Here is a 20762-nt window from a genome sequence, read left to right on the forward strand (position 1 = left end):
AATAATAACATAAACATCATGTGTGAAAAAATGATATCTATGAGCAAGTTTCCAAATATAACATACAGGAGAAAACTGTATGCATTTTTATTTATTGTCACTAAAGCAAAAGGATTTTGATTTTTTGAAAATTAGGGATGGTAAAAAAAGGTAGGACTTCTACTTAAAAACCTTTGCTGTGACCTGATAAAGCTAGGTGATGTAGGGGTTCCTTTTTATATTTTTCTACCATTGTACGCATTTAAATTTTATGTAACAAAATAATAAAATAAACAGAACAGTTTCTAGACCATTAAAGATAATTATTGTTCAAAATAAAAAGTAAAATTGAAGGATACACATTTAACAGTGGGCATAAATTTGACCTATTTTGGCCACTCCATATTGCCTGTTTTAACCAAACTTTACTCATTTTTCCTGAATATGTTTGGGCTGCTAGGTCATGAATTTATGCATATGCACATCCAAATTTGAACTAATTCCCCCTAACTCTCAGTCCATGGGATGGTATATAATGTGGACTACACTGGCCTGACCTGTGTATGGGAGGCAGTGATGGTTACTCTGCTCCAGGCTGGGAAGTCTGCAATTTTGGTTATGTGGTAGCAAAACTTCTGTTAAGTGATAATGTCTTTCTTATGGAATGCAGATAATGAGACAACCAACGTTAGACTTTAGGGTCCTGATAGAAAAATTTCAGGCCCCTTCTCTCTGTGAATAAACAAACCAATATGACTTAGAGCCTATATTGACCTGTGGATGAACGAGAAATTGAAATATGAGTGCCAGGCTGTTACTACTAACAAAGGCAAAAAGATGGGAGTAAAAGTGTGAGATTGTACTGGGACTTGGAGAAAGACTACTCAAATTCTCTTACTATTTACTTCTCCTGATCAAAGGAAACTGTTGGTACCATTGTAAAGAATCATATAATGAAATGGAGCCTGGTGTCAAGGGGCAAACTAACTGCCACAAGATCTCACGCTGTGGCTACACATTGCTCTGAGCCTATGGGCCTAGGGACGAACAGGAACCACTCAGACTTGAATTAAGATCCCAGCAGTGGGAGGGCCTCCGTGCTAAGGTCTGAGTGGCACGGAGGCCCTCCCACTGCTGGGATCTAAATTCAAGGATGATGATCCTGCAAGACTGGATGAATGCAAATAGAGAGAAAGTCCAGAAACATTTGGAAAATGGTGTAGTCTGAGAAACCCCACTCCAGTTATCCTATCCAGTATTATCTCCATACCCCAAATTCCATGTGTTTTGAGTGGGACTGGCTCAAAATTTGGGTCTCTCATTCAGATACTTCATTGATCAGATCTGGTCAATCAAATTTCCATATGGACTTGACCACAGAAATTGCCACACGTGACCGAAAGTAGCCAATGATGTGAAAGAAAAAAACTCTTTTTCTGTTGTGGTTGATGTACTTAGACTTAGAGTTTCTGAATGCCACTCCGAAAGTTTTGCTTGAAATGAACATCCGAAAGTAGATCTGAGGGATTGAGAAATGGAAAAAGCTCAAGAACAGAACATATTGTTTGAACTTATGAACTAACTTTATGTGAAAACAATGCTATTCATGGACTTTTCTGTTATATTGAAGGAATGTATTTCCTTTTTCACTTATGTTGATTTAGGATTATGTTTCCAATAATAGAAATTGAGTAATTACCACATAAACATAATTGAATTGAATTACATTGAATTGAGATTGTTTCTATTGCCACAGTTCAGCAGGTTAAAAAATATTCACCCATTTGGTTAAGATATACTTAAAAATTAATTACAGAGTAGATTCTTGTTTGGGATGGTTAGTATCCCCTATTGTAGTCTTTTCCAATTCCCATGATAATGCTTAAGAAGCACCAAAATTAGTGACCTTAAAGAGACATGGAAAATTTGCACTGAATATTATTCCAGTGCCAGGATCAGGGAAGAATTTCCAGTAGCAGAAGAGCTGATAGAACAGAACTAAAAAACTCCAATCATAATGCATTGGAGGGTAGAAACAAGCCTCATTACCTGAGAGTGAATGGAATTATCACCCACTATTTATTTCCTGTTTCCAAAAAACAGTCTCTTAAACAAACCTGAAAACTCTAGAGGCATCTTCTACTGCCTAGTGCCTCTGTTTCTCTTCTCCCTTAGTCATCAACCCTGTATATCCCTGTTAGTGTGTTCTCTGTGAATAAATGTCCTATAAGCAGGAAGTAAGATGGATTATCAGGAGTTTGTTGTCAACTTGAATCCTAGGAAGAAGAATGGGAGAGACTCTTCTCAGGACAGCGTAACTTCACAAGATACGTGCCTCCCACGGGCAGATTTGGAACAGGAGTTGTGTATTTCTACCTAACTTCTAGCTTCAGATCTAAAAATGTTACACGTGTTAGCAGAACGAACGTGGATAAGACCCCATACTTTATTGACTAACACATTTAAGTATATTTGGATTTGACATTTCCTAAGGATGGAGCTCATTTCATTAATGGGATTTTTCCTAGTTTTAGAATAAGTTGAAAATAAAACACTATAATAAAATAAGGCCTGACCAATTGGAAGACTCAGAGAAAGAATAGACCTCAAATGAAATGACACAGATACTGTAGGAATATTTTATAAAATTACTTGTCATTCTCAATATACAACAGAAATCTATGGTTCTTTGATATAGAAAGAAAAATCTAAATGAAAAGCTGGCAGAGACTAAAAACAGTTTGATACTGTAAGAAATTATTGACTGAAACTAAATAGGATTACATGAAAACTAAAAATTTAATAGCAATATAAAAGTATTTTTGGAAGGGTTAAAGAATAAGATTTCTTCTTTTCAAGTTTTGGCTGACCTTTCAATCTTTGACATCAGATTTTTCTAATACTTTTTCTTTTTAATGCTACTGAATAACGGATCATGAAAGAAAAAGTAGAAGCAGTAGTTTGACACATACGAGTAGAGGAAGTTGATATCTCTATTGTACATAAACCATGATTTCTACTGGTTGAGAGTCTTAGTTCAGTCTTAGTGGGTTGCGTGTTCGCCTGAGGGGTAAAGACCTCAAAGAGAAATAAGTGCAAACTGGTATCTGCTATTGTATCAAACTTTGCCCTTGGGGAAAAAAATCAACAACACTAAATTCATAGAGTTAGAGAGTGGAATGGTGATTGCCATAGGTTGAGGGGAGATGAAAGTGGGGAATTACTAAAAAAAGGGTATAACGTTTCAGTTAATCAAGATGCATAAGCTCTAGAGGTGCTATATACATTGTACCTATGGTCAACAATAATGTATCATACACTTAATTCATTAAGAAGGTAGATCTTAGGTGAAGTGTTCTTATCACAATATTATACAGGAGATAACTTGTTTTGTTTTGTTTTAGAGAGACTGATGTTGAGGAAAAACAGACAGCAGAAGTGCCTGGAACAAGAGGGACTTAATACGTAACTGAAGGTAACTTTTCCTTTGTTACAATTGAGTTTTAGAAATTGAATGGGTAAAAATTCAAAATAAATCAATCTCAATCACAAAGTTACCAGAAATGAGGCAGGAGAAACACTTAAAGGTAGGTTGTCATTAATGAATTAAAAATAAGGAATTAATGGAGAGAGTGGTGAATATTATAGTAAAAGTTATGAGCATGTGCATTAAATTAACCAAGTAGGATTAAGTCAAAATGTTCATTAGAAATTTGTTCTTAAAGGCATTTAAACATTTTTAAATATATGCCTAAAAATAGAATGGATAATGAGGAAATAAAATGTTAATAATGGTAATCTTTTTCCTAATTTCCCTTCTAACCCTGGAAAATGGGGACAGATGATAACAAGATGTAGGAGGAGTAAAGATAGACAAGCATTGTCTCAAATTATAGAATTCATTCTTGATTTTGATAAATAGACAAATACATTTAGAATATTCTTTAAAGACAAGTATGACTAGTAATATTTCCAAAAGTTAAAAGTATATTCCTCAAATTGTTAAAGACTTTAAAAAGTGGAAAGGCAAAGAAGTCAAAAACAAACAAAAGGCAAGAAAATATTAAAACAAAATTTGAACAACATTAAAAACCTGTATTACTGAGTAAATAGAATAGAATATTATATTATTTCACAAGTAGGCTGTGAAAATAAATATACAATAGAGCCTTAATCATTAAACTCAAGAAGAAATAAGTAAAATATTAGTGGTGGTTCTATTTGACAGTAAAATTATAAATTTTTCTGTATAATTATCTTTGTTTTATTCACAGAATACAAAATTACTTTTGTAATCAGAAAATAAGCTTTTATTTTTTTAAACAGAGAAGAAAAAAATGTGACTGCCCATGTAGACTCATTCTAGATTGTGTGTAGAGAAACAGAGAGTTGAGGAAATTTGAGAACTTAAGTGTTTGAAGCAAGAATTTAGAAGTATATAAAAAGATGTACATATTTGGGGGGCAAGAAAGAAGAGAAGGTTAGCTTATATTTGCAGCTGAATTTAAACACTGTTTCAGTGTTTTTTCTGAATTTAAACACTGCTCTTAGGGGCACAATTTAAATGGAGACAAAAGCATGATTGACTCCGATAAAATAATGGGGTTTATGATGTTTGTATTTTGATTACATCAATTCTTTTTTTTGTTGTTGTTGTTCTTATGATGTACTGCATACTTGGGCACCCAGCAGCCTAAAGCCCACAAGAGACCTTAGGCAGCAAAGAAAAATATAGAGTCCTAAGCATGCTTTAATGAAAAAGAGTGTTAAAATATAAAATAAGATGAGTAATTTCAGCAAGTATTGGCTTTTTCCAATCTATCTTCTTCTGGAAATAATATATGTTGAATTATTAGGAAAAAAATTCCTGCCTTTGCTTTACCAGTGCCTTGACAAGTGTCTAATAATCAAAACTGCAGTCACTTCATGTTTCTTCCCAAAGTCCCTTTTACATGATTCATTTATAAGTACTAACATTTAAGTAACCAATCAAATGTCTCAACCAGGAGTATTGTCAGTTAATAGTGCTGTGTCTTAGATTAATTTGCATCGTCTGGTGGGAGGGGAGTAATCTTGGAGAAACTCAAGCTTTCTCATCATGACAGTGTTTTGGCTTAAAGTTTATGAGTCACACAGAGCAAGCAATTCTTTCTGCTCCCTTTTCCTTTCTTTGTTCATATGAAGCCAGAGAAGTTGATGGATTCCTTTTGAAAAGAATTATCAAAGTCATTCCAAGGATGGACATATAGGGGCCCATGTGTGGAGGCTGGTGTTAAGTAACTATTGCTACTCTGTGCCATAGGGCTCTTTCTGACTGGCATCTTAGGCAGAATGTTTTAAATCTCTTTCATCCTGCCCATATTGTTTTTGACGAATGTTTAATCAGGATTCCTGTCTTCTGCTAAGCCTGGGACCTTGTTCAATTTACTTAATCTTTGTAAAACAAAGGAATTAGGCTGTATTTATTAATTTGTTCACTTACTCTTTCCACAGAATTTTATTTGGTACTAAGTGTGTGTCAGGCATTCGTTAAGAGGTGGGGATATAGGTATGAATGAAACCAAAGAGGTGGGGATATAGATATGAATGAAACCAAATTCTACCCTCATGGAGTTTATAGTCCAGTGGTATATGATTTCAAAAATCTTTATATTCCACCATTTATGATTCAATTAGCTCTTCTATAAATAAGCTAGAGGGTGTGGAGGGAGAAATGGGAAAGGCAGGTGAGATACCTGTTGGAATTCGCCATGGATGCCATCTCTTCCTGTCAGTCCTTTACTTCATAATTGAGAATTACAAAAGCAAGACCTGGCCAGAGGGAGCTAGGTCTGCCTCCAGGGGTCAGTCTCTCCTTGGAAATCCTTCCGCGAATAACCGAAAGCCAACTTCTAAGGATCGCAGACTCTCAGATAGGAAGAAGCCTTCAAGAATTTTACTTGCATAGAGAAGCCAGTTCTAAGTTTTCTTTCAAATGTGAACTGAATCTCAAGTAAGTCTTTCCCTTTGATTGAGATAGAGGGGCTCGCGAGGGTGCTCGTGGTTTGTACGTTTACATGCACTTTCATATGTCTTTGAAACCTAGACAAAGATTTTTGCCTTAGGCCACTAAGGGAGTGAATATCACCAAAGGGATTAGCATGCTGTGCTTCATAGCATCAAATCTTGTATTGGGGTATTAGATCATACTTTAAATTCAGATATCTTCACATATGTCCAATTCAAGCCAGAATCATGAAGGCACATGACTGAAAAGAGAAAAAAAGAGTGGCTTTAATTTGAAGTGAACCTACTAGGATGGTTTATTGGAAAGACAACACCAACTTGTACACTCAGCACTGGAACATTCTAGCCCTAACAAGAGGCCCTCCATGAGCATGGTGCATGCATGCAAGATCTGCGTGCTAATGAGGAGCCTCCTTCCTTCTACCCAGTCCCGAAAACTCATTTAGCAATTAACAAAATGAAAGCATTCCCTTTCTGGAATTTTGACTTTGCAGGCAGGAATTTAATTTGCAGAACTCCCTGCAACTAATTAAAATGAGTGGTCACTTGGTTTAAAATGGATGATCTCTGAGAAAGCACACTTTAGATTGTCAAAAGAGGGTTTATATCCTGATTATGAAAAAGCATCTCCCTCCATTGTAAGTGCTTTCTCTGTTCAGTCAACTGATGCTCATTCAAATCAGTGGAATCTGAAACCTGAAGGCACACACTAAAGATGACTGATACTCCAAGGTTAGTTTCATGAGTAGAGGCTTTGCATTCAGAGTGTTTCTGAAAGTATTTTTATTCCTTTTTCCATTAGCTTATTTGTTTTGCTTCTGACAACTGTTTCTATTGTATAATATACAACCAAAGAAGTTTTAGATTTAGTGAAGAAATTTAAAATATTTTTTAGCTTACCAGACATGTATCCATATTAAGCAATTTCATCAAGACTCTTCGCAATAAATTTCACGTTAGTAATGTGATAACAGTTGTGTCATATTTGGAAGAGATTATAGCTATAATTCTGCCAACTTTCAAGCAAAGTTCTATATACCTGAATCCTAGGACATTTTAAGGCAACCTAAATTTTACAAGTTTAATTACAAATTTTTCATTTCATTTAATTTAAATACTTATATGGACTTCATATTCTTCCCATTGATCCATGTAAATTAATTTGATTAGTCTAATTACAATAAAATAGAACTACTAACATTTGTCATCTTTAGTTAAAGCTTTGTTAACAGGAAATGTTTACAATATGCTTGTTTCTATATCTGGTACTCAAATATTTATTTTTAAATAAGTCAATTAACTAATGTATGACTTAAAGGATCAAAAAATAATAAAGACTAAAGAAATTTGATGTTTTAGATATAGGTAAGTATCGTTAAACTACTGCTCACTGAATGTAGTGGTAATATAAAAAAATTGTTTACATGAACTTGAATAGAGAGAAATGATAAAAAAATGAAATGAATTTCAACAATACAAGAAAACAAACAGGTAGTACATTATATTTTGGATGTCTTACCACTTTCAGTAGGTTCAGAAAGGATTTTCTAATTTAATTCTTCTACCAAGAATATTAGTTTACACTCTGTGAACAAATGTATTGCCTTTCCTTAAGTTTTGAATTTCTGAAGAGATTTGAATGCTTGGAAATGTAGAAGAGATACCACTGCTTAATTTTCTTAATTGATCAGAAACCTAGTTTGTAATCACAAATGACCAGTGATATTAAACAAAACTATGTAATGTGATGTTTTAAAATATCACTCTGAAATGAACATGGAATATAAATTTATTTATATATTTACTTGCATACGTATTTTTTGTTATGCTTTGTTGGTTTGGAACTGGTTAGGAATTGTCTTTTCAAGAAAGATATCCAGAACTTAGAAACAGTACTAATAACATTTTGGAAACATTTGCTATGATTCAAATATCTAGATCATGCCACAATGACATATGTATATGTCACTTGAAAGAAAATATCTAGATCGTGCCACAATGACATACATATATGTCACTTGAAAGAAAAATAAATGTGTGTCATATAGGAGTATGCCTAAAATAGAATATTGTGCTAGAAAATATAAAAGGTCATTCACAGAGAATGGATGATTAAAAAATGCATAGCAGTATTAGGTATTGAAAAAATGTGAAATATATCAGGAAGATATTTAAAGTTCAAATCCCTTTGAACACACAGAAATGGGCCTGAACATCAATACTTAAGTTTTGTTTTCTGGCAATGTGTTGCTCCCATAAATAACATTGAGAGTTGACTTAGCTAATTTATGGGTTAACCTAGGTCATTCTCATTAATTTACCAAAAGTTTTAAGGCCATTAGCAGCACTTCCCTTTGATCATTTCTTAAGTTTGCCCCAGGATTCTTTTCTGAAACTTGTTAGTTTACCTCTCCCATTTTTTATGATATAATCCTCAATCTTTCACTCACGTTGTGTGTTCTTTAGGTGTTGATCTGTGCCCCACTAAATCACTTCAGTTTTCCTTGATAGGTCAGGATTAAGAGTTTCCAACTTGAACACACACTTAGGTACTTTTTCATGTACATGCCCTACTGCCTTCTATGCCAAGGGCAATGCAGAGCAAATGACAGCCTTAAAAATTAATATTTTCTATGTCTTTGGAAATCACTATCAGGAAAATTGGGGGAAAATGATGATTGCTTGGGGCATACCCCATAAAAAGAAGCAAAATACATCTGCTTTAAAAAAAAAAAAAAAACATGGATTTTGCTATCAGATGGAGAAAGTTTGGTAAACTTTTCTTGCCAGAGGTCTATTAAAAAAGAAGAAGAAGAAGAAAAGAAAAAAAATATTTACATCTTGGAATGTGTTCCTGACTCAGGGGAGGGCACAATCAGTGATTTCACCAGGCAACACAAAACATGTGGTACCATTGTGAGGGAAAATTATACTTACTTAACTCACACACATGCATTATTCCTGATGATATCTGTCCTGTTTGCTATATCTCAAACTCTGAAGAATGACAAATTCAACCACAAAATCTCTGACTTTATACCAAAACATACTCCATAATCTTTCAGCCAGCTCTGCAGCTGTAATTATGGATCAAAACAATCAGAAAGGTGGGACAGTGGTGGAATGGGCATGGGTATTGCAGTCAAGAGAGGTCTGTGTTCAGATTTCGTTACTCCTTTTAACCTCTTTTTGCCTCTGTTCTTTTATAATAAGGGGTTATGCTTGCCAAGTAGAGTTCATTATTCGTTGGAAATAATGCACATATTGTGCCTAGCACAAATTCCTGGTATTCAAGGAATATGTTTTTATTTTCACCACCCCGTATAACATGATCAGCAACTCCAACTTTGGGCTGAAGGGAAAATTTAAAAAAGCAGATGAAAATGTTTTTTAATATTTCCGATCATGACAGGCCATTGGCACCCTGAAGGTTGCATTTAAAGACACAGATAACAAGAGGTCATATTGTATCTGGTTATCTTGTAGGGATCTATTCTTGTCATGGCTAAGGGCCATGGATTCACCTACGTTAACTTTACTGAGGGGCGGTGTGATAGGGAATCCCACTTTGTTGAATACTGAGAGCTTTTCCTAAAGTAGTGTGTTAACTGATTCTATATTGGAGGATCCTTGTTTTACCTATGTATGCATGAGGAGCTCCTACTCCAAACATCATTTCCCAAAAGAAAATTCTTATCTTCCTGCTTCTCTTTCTTCATATGGGTGGACAATGTGTTTTTTGTTTTTTTGTTTTGTTTTGTTTTTTCTAGTTACTGATTTTGCTCATGGAGGGAAAATAAAATGTTTTAAAAGATTTAGTGCAATTCAGGCCTTGGGGAATTTTGGATTTCACTGATGCTCATATCAATTGATTGATATATGTTCAAACATTCCAAGTTTGGGGAATTATCCCGGGCAAGGAGAACCATCCCTTTATTAACTGTAGATTAAAAACTATCATGGGAACTTCTACACTTCTAACTGGAAACCCAGGATTGTTCAGAACCTGATACATGGCAGAACTAAGAGTTAAAAATACTCTGAAGAGCCCGCATCTCTAATTGTCTTGACCATCCCTCCAATGTATGTCTTCCTGTTACATAGTTTAGGGTGGGAAAGTAGTTACCAAATATAATATGGTTTTCAGGTTTAAGTTGAATTTGTGTCACAAGATGCCTAAACTAAGCAGAATATCCCTAATGGGATTTGATCAGAGCAGAATAGAGTGGGACTAATTTTACTAAATTTTGTCCTGGATAGTCTTCTTCTATCACCTTGTTCTGTAATTGTCTTAGGTTTTTGCTTGTTCTTTTGTTTATTTTATCTCTTAGGGGTATTTTATGAGATGAGACCTTTACCCACTGTGTCTTAAAAAGCCTCTTTGGCAGTGAATAACATCATCTGAAGTCTACATAGGTTTTTAATGCAAAAAGTCTAACACAATAAAACAAATAAGGAGACATGAAAAGAGAGATGATGTGATCAATAATCAAAAGAGAGTCAAATACTAGAAGCTGGTTCACATGACCTAGATATTCAGGTTAGAGGAAATGGGGGTATACGTAGGAGGGGAAAAGGCGACAGCATGAAAACTGTCAATAGAGAATCAAAGTATATGAAAACAAAAATAATAAGCTGAAGTCCTCGAACTGAAAACTACAAGATCTAGAGTTAAAACTCACAGTTTTAATTTAGTTAAAACTCACAATTTTAATTTGGTTAAAACTCAGAATTTAAAAGCAGATTAGGCAGAACAGAACATATGACTAGTGAATTCTAATGGGAAGAGGCTCACAACCTAGCCTCTTACTGTTTCCTGGATGCTGGCAGAAGACAGAAGATTCTCGAGTCAGAGACGAGGCACTTTATTACTCAAAACCCAACAGGAGGCATGAGCTTCACTTTTGTACCAGTTTGTGATGCTCACCAAGTCCACAGAATAATGCAGGGGGGCCCATGTGGGTACCAATACACAACCACGCAATGCCACGTTGCGTTGCAAGAGACAAACACAGATCTGAGATGATCCATTAACTTTGTAGCAAGCAGAAATAACCTCAGTCTTTGTTCAGGAGGAAATGGTACCTCAGTCCTCAAGACCGCACACCGCAAACACAACCCAGAACTGTTCCAGATAAAGCATAGTTGGGCTCTTGCTCTCCTGATAGATCCAGCAAGAATATTCAGGGTACTCAGGGCCCATGGCGAAAATGTTAGAAAGTGGAAGAGAAAGCGCACCAATAAGTAGTGTGGACAAATATAACTGAATATAACCTCTATAAAATCATACTTGTAACATTTTATAAATTTTAAACTGTGGAAGGAAAAAACATAAAATGTAAAAGATGCAAAGGAGAAAACACTTTAATGTTTTTAAGACTTAAATATTACTGTTTTGTCAGGAAACGAGAATTCCTTTCCTGTTTTTTTTTTTTTTTTTTTTTTTTGTCTTTGTTGTTGTTGTTGCTATTTCTTGGGCCGCTCCCGCGGCATATGGAGGTTCCCAGGCTAGGGGTCCAATCGGAGCTGTAGCCACCGGCCTACACCAGAGCCACAGCAATGCAGGATCCGAGCCGCGTCTGCAACCTACACCACAGCTCACGGCAACGCCGGATCGTTAACCCACTGAGCAAGGCCACGGACCGAACCCGCAACCTCCTGGTTCCTAGTCGGATTCGTTAACCACTGCACCACGACGGGAACTCCTGTTTCTGTTGTTAAGAAAGCGTGGTATAGGAGTTCTCATCGTGGCTCGGCGGTTAGTGAACCCAATGCGCGTTCGATCCCTGCCCTGGCTCAGGGGGTTAAGGATCATGCGTTGCTGTGAGCTGTGGTGTAGGCCAGCGCCTACAGCTCCGATTGGACCCCTAGCCTGGGAACTTCCATATGCCTCAGGTATGGCCCTAAAAAGACAAAAAGACCCTCCCCCCCCCCAAAAAAAAGCATGGTATAATCTCTAAGGTAGACACTAAAAGAATGTATTATTAGCAGATTACCAGAGACACTGAAATTGTGGATGTCTTGTTACAGAACACAGTAAGCCCTAACATACATAGATACATGAAAAAAGTGTGGATGGGTCACTAGTTAGAAAAAATTCTTAGCATAAAATAAAAGGAGCCACAATTGTATAATTATTAGTGTAGAAGTGGAAGGATGAATATCTGATGGGAGAAAGGGAATCATAAAGAAATTAGAGGACAGGCTTGAGTGACCTCTCGTCGATAGGAAATTATATATAATTCTATGTGTAAAACAGTTTAAGAAGAAATTGAGAATAAGCTATTTTATAATTGTCAAGGAAGAATAAAGTACAATTGAGCAAGCTATGGAACATAAGAGAAAGAGCAGGTGTGTTGTGATTAAGTAACTTTGACTTGGTTTTATAATCATAGAATCAAAGATTGGTAACCACCTTGAAAATCAATAAAGTCAAATCGATCCCCATTTAACCCTGTGGGATAGCTGTTTGGTCTCTGTTTGCACATCTCCAGTGCCAGAAAGCTCATCATGCCTGAGAGATCCTGTGTTATCTTCCAACAGTTTTGATCATTTCAAGATGCTTTCTAATTGCGCCTGCCTGGAACTTTGTCCTCTGACTCTATTTCGAGTGCACACACCTATTTAGAAGAAGTAGAAAGTCTTTACACATGATTCAGGATATAACCTTCCCACCTCCATCAGCCTGTTCTCTTTCCCATCAACGTTATGCTTCCCCCAGAACTGATCAAATTGTATTATAATGTTCTGTGTACATTCTATCTCTGAAGGTAGGGTTTAAGTTTGTGAAGGGCCAGGATCGGGTCTGCATCCATGTGGTTTGCTATATCCCCCTGGTAGCTGACAGGTATGGGTACCCAGTAGATGCTCAGTGAAAGGGTTTGTGCAGTATAGCAGGCGCATTTTGAAACCCTTTAGTAGGCAACTAGTTGGCAGAGGCATCAGTTTGGGTGCAATCAAAATAGAGAAACCACACAGTAATTAGAATAAGAAATTTCGTGTTAATAATTTTTAACTCCAAGTGGGGATTGGAGCAATAAGGTATTGGTATGTAATAACTGAAGAAAACTTGAAAGACTATAGAAGTATATAATTACAAGGAACTGCCACCACCCTTGAGGCTGAGATAGAGTACCTGGGAGAGAAGCCCTGATTCCTCTTTAGGACTTCAGTCCGAACTGCGCTGGAGAGAACATGGCCATGCCCACTGATGACAAGGAAGTCGCAGTGATGCCATGCTGGCAGAACTTGCAGGAAATCCACTCTTTGGGGTGACAGGGAAAGCTGTTTGCAGGGAGATGTCTCATCTGAGGCACTCTGCTACCGGACCCTCCAAGGTGAGGAGGCCTTGCAAGGGCAGCTCCCAGCTTCTGGGGACCAGTGGTTAACCTGCACAGCTGGAGCCAGACATGGGAGAAGCTGGCGATGCTGCAAGAGCCTGGTGCTAAAGAAACCAAGCACATCATAGGAGCCAATAGAAAGAGCAAACCAGAAACTGGAAGGCAAAACCTTTATTTCCTGCACCCTGTATTGACAAAGTTTCATTGCCAGATAACAATGGAAAAAGTATTTTTATGGGTCCAGATTCATTCTCACAAAGCAGTCAGAAACGGTGAATTGGGCCTCAGAGGCAATAAATTGATAAACCACACAGCAGACACACACACACACACACACACACACACACACACACACACACACACACACACACACACACCCCACAATCATTATGAGATGTACTCCACCTGCCAATTAAAAGATAAATCATGCTGGTGTTGTGAAGCATGACCAAATGACAGCTCTGTTCTTTATAGCATTAGAAACTGTTCATTTACATCAGTCTTGGTTCCCTTAACAAAGTCATAACATTTTCATTAAAAAACAATTTGGAATATCTATTACTCCCAGGTCCTTCACATTTTCTCTCATTGCTTTGCAGTCTTTAGAGATTATTCCTATATCCCTCCTGGTAGGGTTTCCAGTCATACCGAGATGAGTGTACCTTGTCAGGATTCATACCACTGCACATAACAGAATATTTCAGAAAGAGAGCTCAGTTCCATATAGGTCAACATATAGCTGCTTCTGTGCCACCTAGAAGGATGTATCTGCCCTCCTACCATATGTCTGCAACTCAGGGTTAGGAACAAGTCCATTAACTTGGTAAAACCTCCTCCATGCTCTTCTGTTCTTCTCCTAGGGGTCTGGCTTTATCTTCTGTGACACGATTCACAGAAGACCAATCACAAACTGGTTCAAAGATGAAGAATTCTTTTCTTTGTCCCTGTTCTCTGTATCTTATTCTCTCAACAAAATAAATTTGACATTTGTTTTAATTCTCTTTCATTTTATATTTTCTTTTTTTATTATTTTTTTAATCTTTTATTTATATGTATTTTTTCTACTGTACAGCATGGTGACCCAGTTACACTTACATGTATACATTCTTTTTTCTCACATTACATGTTGCATCATAAGTGACTAGACAGAGTTCCCAGTGCTGCACAGCAGGATCCCATTGCTGATCCATCCCAAAGGCAACATTCTGCATCTATTTACCCCAAGCACCCAGTCCCTCCCAATGTTTTCTTTTGATTAAGATTTTCTCTAGTCTAGGTGGAAAAATATAGCATTCTTAATACAAAATATAAGGACCTTAGCCAGTTCTTCTAGATCACTTGTTTAGGAAGGAGATATTAAATATTTTGTGTAGGTTTAGTGTGAAATGCTTCAGTTTAGACAGTGTTGTACATGTATATATCTTCATCTACACAATATTGCAAATTCTAAAACTGAAACATGTGGTCTCTCAAAGAATTACTCACTAGAGGAAAGCTGATTGTGGCCATGGGCCTCCTTTATTCACTTTCAGGGAATTTAGGTAGCTTTCTTAAGCAGACCCTTCGGATTTAGCAGGTTAATGCAAAAAAAAAAAAAAAAAAAAAAAAAGATTAATCTTCCCAGATGTTCATTTTAAATGCATTTTTCAGATACTTTAAATAATCTCAGCCTGTCACTTTGTATCTTAAAAACTGCCCAGTTATCTTGATAATTGGCAAAATGAAACACTAAAAACTTTACTGCTGATGAAAGACAAGCGACCAATTAAGTTAGGTATTGGACATGGTGAAGAACAGGCTTATTTTGCGTTGCCAGTTCCTGTACATCTGAGACAGAACTTGTGTTGCTCTGAACATGGGCTTAATTTGTCAAATGTTTTTCACCTTCATGCTAAGACCTGGAAAATGTCTATAAATATCTTGGTTTTGCTACCCATCAAAAATTTCAAGTTACATGTTTCAGGAGGTACAATGATTTTTTTTTTTTTTTTTGTAGATTTTATGTGTGTGAGAGGTGAAAGTTCATGAATTTTACATGATGGCATTTTTACAAGTTTGTTGCAACTTAAAACATTCTCGAGTACTACTAAATGAACTTTCTAATTCTCATTAGTCATCCTTTTGTTTTCGATCATTGGCATACATTAACAAAGATAAGATACATGCTTTTTTTTCCTGGTCAACATTAAGAGTACTATTATGCTGAGAAAAGCGGCTGTGAGAATGGTAAAAAGTCTTCAACTAGTTAAGATTTGATGACTATATTTATAATATATATAATACGTGTATCTATATCTATCTGACACATATATATGTCGTTCAGGTCTTTCCATTTATAATTTAAATTCTTTGAGCCTCAACCAGTGCCCAACTCTCAGCCAGTCCCTGAGGATAATATCTAGTTTAACTCAGAGTATCCTAGCACATTATTGTCAGATGTTTTGCTAGTCACATTTGCACTTCTAATCTAGATGACTCAGGGATGATTTCTTGACACTCTATTTTGCTTAGCTTACAACCCCATGGGCAAGAATAATTTCCATTATCTGAATTTTGTTCATGATTAAGCTATAGCAAGAGTAGTAAAGAATAGAAAATAAAATGCTCTTTTGATAATGCAGTAGAATATTCAGAGTTATATTTAAAAGGCCTCCTTTAAGAAATCATTGTATTATGGCGGATATTGCACATGGCACCCACACACTGTGAAAATTATTTACCCTATAGTTTTATTTATTTATTTTAATTCAATGAATTTTATTACATTTATAGTTGTACAACGGATTGTCATAACCCAATTTATAGCATTTCCATCCCAAACCCCCAGCCCATTCCCCCACCCCGCAACCTGTCTCCTTTGGAAACCATAAGTTTTTCAAAGTACCCTATAGTTTTACTTTATCTTGAATATAATTGTTTTCTATTTTTTAGCCATTTCCTCCTACTTTGTACAGTCTCCTATCATATTATTTTATTTCCTGATTTTAAAAAATCATTAAACTGTGTAATATCTTACTCATCCATTTTAACTAATTTTGTTTTGAATTCTAATGTTCAGTTGATGTGGTCATGATCTCAAGATTTAAAAAAAAAAAACACCAAGGGCATTATTGAATATTTCTTTAGCAGATACAAATTTCATTTATACTGAATTCTTAAACAATTCAAAGACAATGTCCCTTTGCCAGTGATAAAGTTAAATGATTATAACAATCATCTACTCAAAACTTATACAAGTAATAACTGATTTTCCCTTTATATTTATTTATTCAATATCTTTAACATGCCTACATTTTAATGTATATGTAGACATTAATAATTACACAGTCTTGATTCTATTCTAATTATTTTAGCCTTAGATAATTTATTTTATTTTTTCCTTCATTGCTATGCTTTTGTAATAGTTTTTAGAGTGGTTTTTCATCTCTAATTTGTAATAATTTTCTAAATTTGACATTTCTCCATTCCTTTTTTTTCTTCATTGCTTGTTAAGTTCATTGAAAGAAATGCACTTCTGGAATCCCCAGCAAATTCTAATGCCTCTGCTTACTTCTCCATGTTCCTTTTGGTGGTTAAACTGCACTCTATTGCTGTAAGACAGGTCATTTTTCTTTGGTGACACTAAATAAGATTCACTTAAGACAACTTAGTTTATTTTTTCAGCTGTTCTTTCATGATAATTTTAATAAAAAACTGTGAAAAGATTCCAGTCCAGGGAAGCAGCTAGCCCAAGAAGAGAACAATAGTATACCCAAAATGCTTTTGTCTGATTTCTCAGATGGATGCTATCATTGAGAAGGGATTTTGGTTCAGCCAAAATGACGATGATAAAGCATGAGCAGTGTGGCTATGAACTCCCTTTGGATAATGCTTCATGACATATGGAAAATGTTTCCTGACTTGTGAAAACTAATATCAGGACAGAATTTACTAAAAGGCTCAGGTCACTGGGGTGAAAGAAGCATTAACACAATCTTTAAATACAGCCTTTAAATCAGACCTTACAAATGAAGGAAGGATAATTATTTTACCTTTTCTGAGTTTTAAGAAGTTGTAGGCAAAAAAAAGATAGACTCATATGCCTCATAGTTAATGTGAAATTTTTAAGTAAATAATTCTACTTTCTTGAAAAACAGGTACATGCACTTCAAATGAAAATGAATTTAATACTCTGTTTTGATGTTTTGGTCTTTTAAGTAGAAAAATGTTCTAAAATTTGTTTTTACAAAGGAAAAGTATTAATTTGGGCATTTTGTTAGATTAAAAAAAAACTGTAGTATGTTTTCAAATGACATCAAATAAAAAGTATAATGGCTCTACATTAGCATCACTAAAATCAGGCTTATTAACAATGTTTCAGCTAGTAACTCATTTAAAATTCTTGGGACCATGCATCAGAAATTCAAGGTAGTTGTATTGCCTTATTTCATCCCAAAAGCTATTCCTCCAGCCAGGAAACTTGACATGTTGGGAAATAAAACTAAATTCAGATTTATTTTCCAAGCTTGCAAAAGCAGACCTTATCACTGACTTAACCCGCCCTTATGAGTGTCTATAACACATCTCATGCTGATTTCTCCCCAAATTATTGACAATTAAATACAAGTGCCTTCAGAACTGCAGTCTCTAATACTGGGTTATCCATAAGACTGCCTTACTGAGGGTAGCTTCGAGAAAGTGACAGTCTGACTAAACCTCTAAGCCTTTTCAAGCATCAGGCCTTCTTGTTTTGTTTTGTTTTTCTTTCTACTTTACTCTTCTGGTTTATTTTAATTTGGCTTTATTTATTTCCCCATGTAACAACCCTAGTCAGATCAGCACTGAAAGGATTTTGCAAACATCAATTAACAAAATCCAAGTTACTGCCTTTGGGTTTTCTCAGAAAAATTCTGGATGTATTTAGAATTTCTGGAGTTTTGGAAAAGTTCTGTTGAGATCATGGACAAAGTTCCCCAGGTGGTACAGATGCCAAATAAGTCTTCGGTGAAGGGTCATCTAAGTTATCTGAGAGACCAAGAGAGAAATGCCAGCTAAGAAAGTATGCTTTACCCCCAGATGTCCCAAACTTTACAATTCTTAAATAAAAGATACAAGGCTATTCCCTGCACAAAAGCTGGTTATAAACCAGGCAGTGTTTTATTTTATTTTATTTTATTTTTTTATGACTATGGTGAAATTAAAACCCTGGCCTCAGACCAGGCAGCCCATTCAGGAAATGTAAAATCTAACTTGAGGACTTCCTTGCCATACTAACTCTCAGTTGGTGGTCACTAAAAGAAACGTTCAACATTTGATTATATCAATTTTAGATGTCTTCCTGTTTAATAATTGTTTTCTCCACTCCTTTTTTTCTTTTTCTTTTTATGGCTGCACCTGCTGCATATGGAAGTTCCCAGGCTAGGCATCAAATTGGAGCTGAAGCTGTGGCCTACCCCACAGCTTGCAGCAACTCGGGATCCTTAATCCACTGAGCCACAATGGGAACTTCTTCCTAGGCTAGGGTTCAAATCAGATCTGCAGCTGCTGGCCTACACCACAGTTATGCCAGATCTGAGCCACATCTGTGACCTACATGACAGCTCACTGGAACAAAGGATCCTCAACCCACTGAGTGGGGCCAGCAATCAAACTCGTGTCCTCATAGATGCTAGTCAGGTTCATTACTGCTGAGCCACAATGGGAACTCCCCTCTCCACTTATTTTAAACACACACACACACACACACACACACACACACACACATTTCACCTCCTCTTCTTCTTCCTTATACTCATATAAAGTATTTCAACTTTGATCTTTGTTCCCTTTCCTCTGATACTAGACAATTTTTAAATGTTCTTTTTGAGGTCTGTCTTCAGATGAATGATAGATGATAGATAGGTAGATAATGTCACCTTGTAATTTCTTGATGTTTCTCCCCATGCTGCTAATGACTAGGCAAGGTTAGGTTACCTAGATAAACAGAGTTTTAGCATAGGGTGTAACATTCTCAGTAGTGTGTGCTCTAAGGGAAGAGCGTAAGATATGGAATAATAAAACTTGGCATTTGATTTTAACACCTGCTTGCTCTGTGACCTGAATGATATCATATAATCTCTTAGAGATAAGTCTTTCCCATATGTAACTGAGTTTGAGTAGTTTCTGTTCTACATGTCTTGCAGTACTACTGAAGAAAATAAATTAGAGCAGTAGTTTCCACCTTGTTTGTTATTTATGTATACATATTTTTATTCTGGTACCTTACAGACTACATTTTTTGTAAAATACAATTAATGGAAGTTAATTACTAAGACAAATTTTGAAAAACACAAAATGTGCAAAATTCAAGGCACTTCCTTTTAATTGTTAGCTTTAACTGGCATAAAATGACTCTGTTGAATTGCCATAAAAGTCTGTAAGCATTTACTCAGTTTTTGTTCTTATTTCATTGGAGGCTAAAAGCAAACAGTTATGATTTCTCTTTTGTGTCTTAACTGTTTAATATATAATCTATATGGTTATTTTCTTAAGCAAGTCTGTGGTTGCCTTTTATTACTAAACAAGGCTTGTTTACTCCACAAACTTTTAAACATATAAAACGTGCACAACATTAAACAGTTTTAACTCTGAAGACTACTGTTCATAGGCTATTTATCTCTCATGCCAATTTGATGGCTTAAACTTAGCCATCATGTAAGTTCTACATACGTAAAAAATTCAAAAAGAAACTAGCAAAGACACACCATAAATGAAACAAACAATTTCAAGGAAATTGATATGATATGATATGATATGGAAATATGATATGATATTATGATGATATAATAATAATATGATAAAGGAAAGCTCCTAATCACGCTCCTCAAAATTCATCTTTGCAGCGACTTTGTATCTTCTGCTTCTTGTTTTCTGTGTAAGACTCCACTACACCTGGCTGTTTCAATACAATGATCCATGATAAAACTTAATCCACAGGTTTTATTTTAAGTCTCTGCATCTAAGTATAAATCTGTCATTTGAATCATGCGTACATGCCAAGCGTTTTCAGGGGGGTATACGAACACTTTATTGCAATAATATAATGGCTATGGGAGAGAAGTGCGAGACATTTTCATAATGCTGAAGGGAATGTAGGCAAAAGAACACTGCTGCTTTCTTAGGAAAAACAGCATGATGTGATAATAATATCCTAATGAGAGAATCAATACCTTGATACCTTCAGTTTTTTTTCTAAAATAGACATTTTGTAAAATACCACATGATTCTAGGAAACCAAATGCAACACACTACGATGAGTTAATATTTCAACTCGAGGGAATGTGCTTGTCTGTATGCATCTGTTTTGTGCACCCTTTAGCTTACATTTATGCAAGGTCTGCAGTCAACTAAAAAAAAGCACAAAATAATATATTTAACACGAAATAACTCTTAGAGATGGAAATTAGTTTTTAGTATTTT

At 35.7% G+C, this 20762-nt stretch overlaps 1 long non-coding RNA gene across 16 annotated transcripts in view; it reads left to right on the forward strand.

Moving 5' to 3' along the window:
• Positions 1-20762, forward strand: part of LOC102158976 (uncharacterized) — a 928007-nt gene that overhangs the window by 585671 nt on the left and 321574 nt on the right. For all 16 annotated transcript variants that reach the window (XR_014813165.1, XR_002346438.2, XR_014813169.1 and 13 more), the window contains one exon: positions 3384-3454. This is a non-coding gene — a long non-coding RNA (uncharacterized LOC102158976). The remainder of the gene's footprint in view (positions 1-3383; positions 3455-20762) is intronic.

The sequence above is a fragment of the Sus scrofa genome, chromosome 8 (assembly GCF_054392235.1).
Source record: "Sus scrofa isolate SSC_HxYL_T2T_F1_AM1 chromosome 8, Sscrofa_HxYL_maternal_Yorkshire_Landrace_v2.0, whole genome shotgun sequence".
Lineage (NCBI taxonomy): Eukaryota > Metazoa > Chordata > Mammalia > Artiodactyla > Suidae > Sus > Sus scrofa.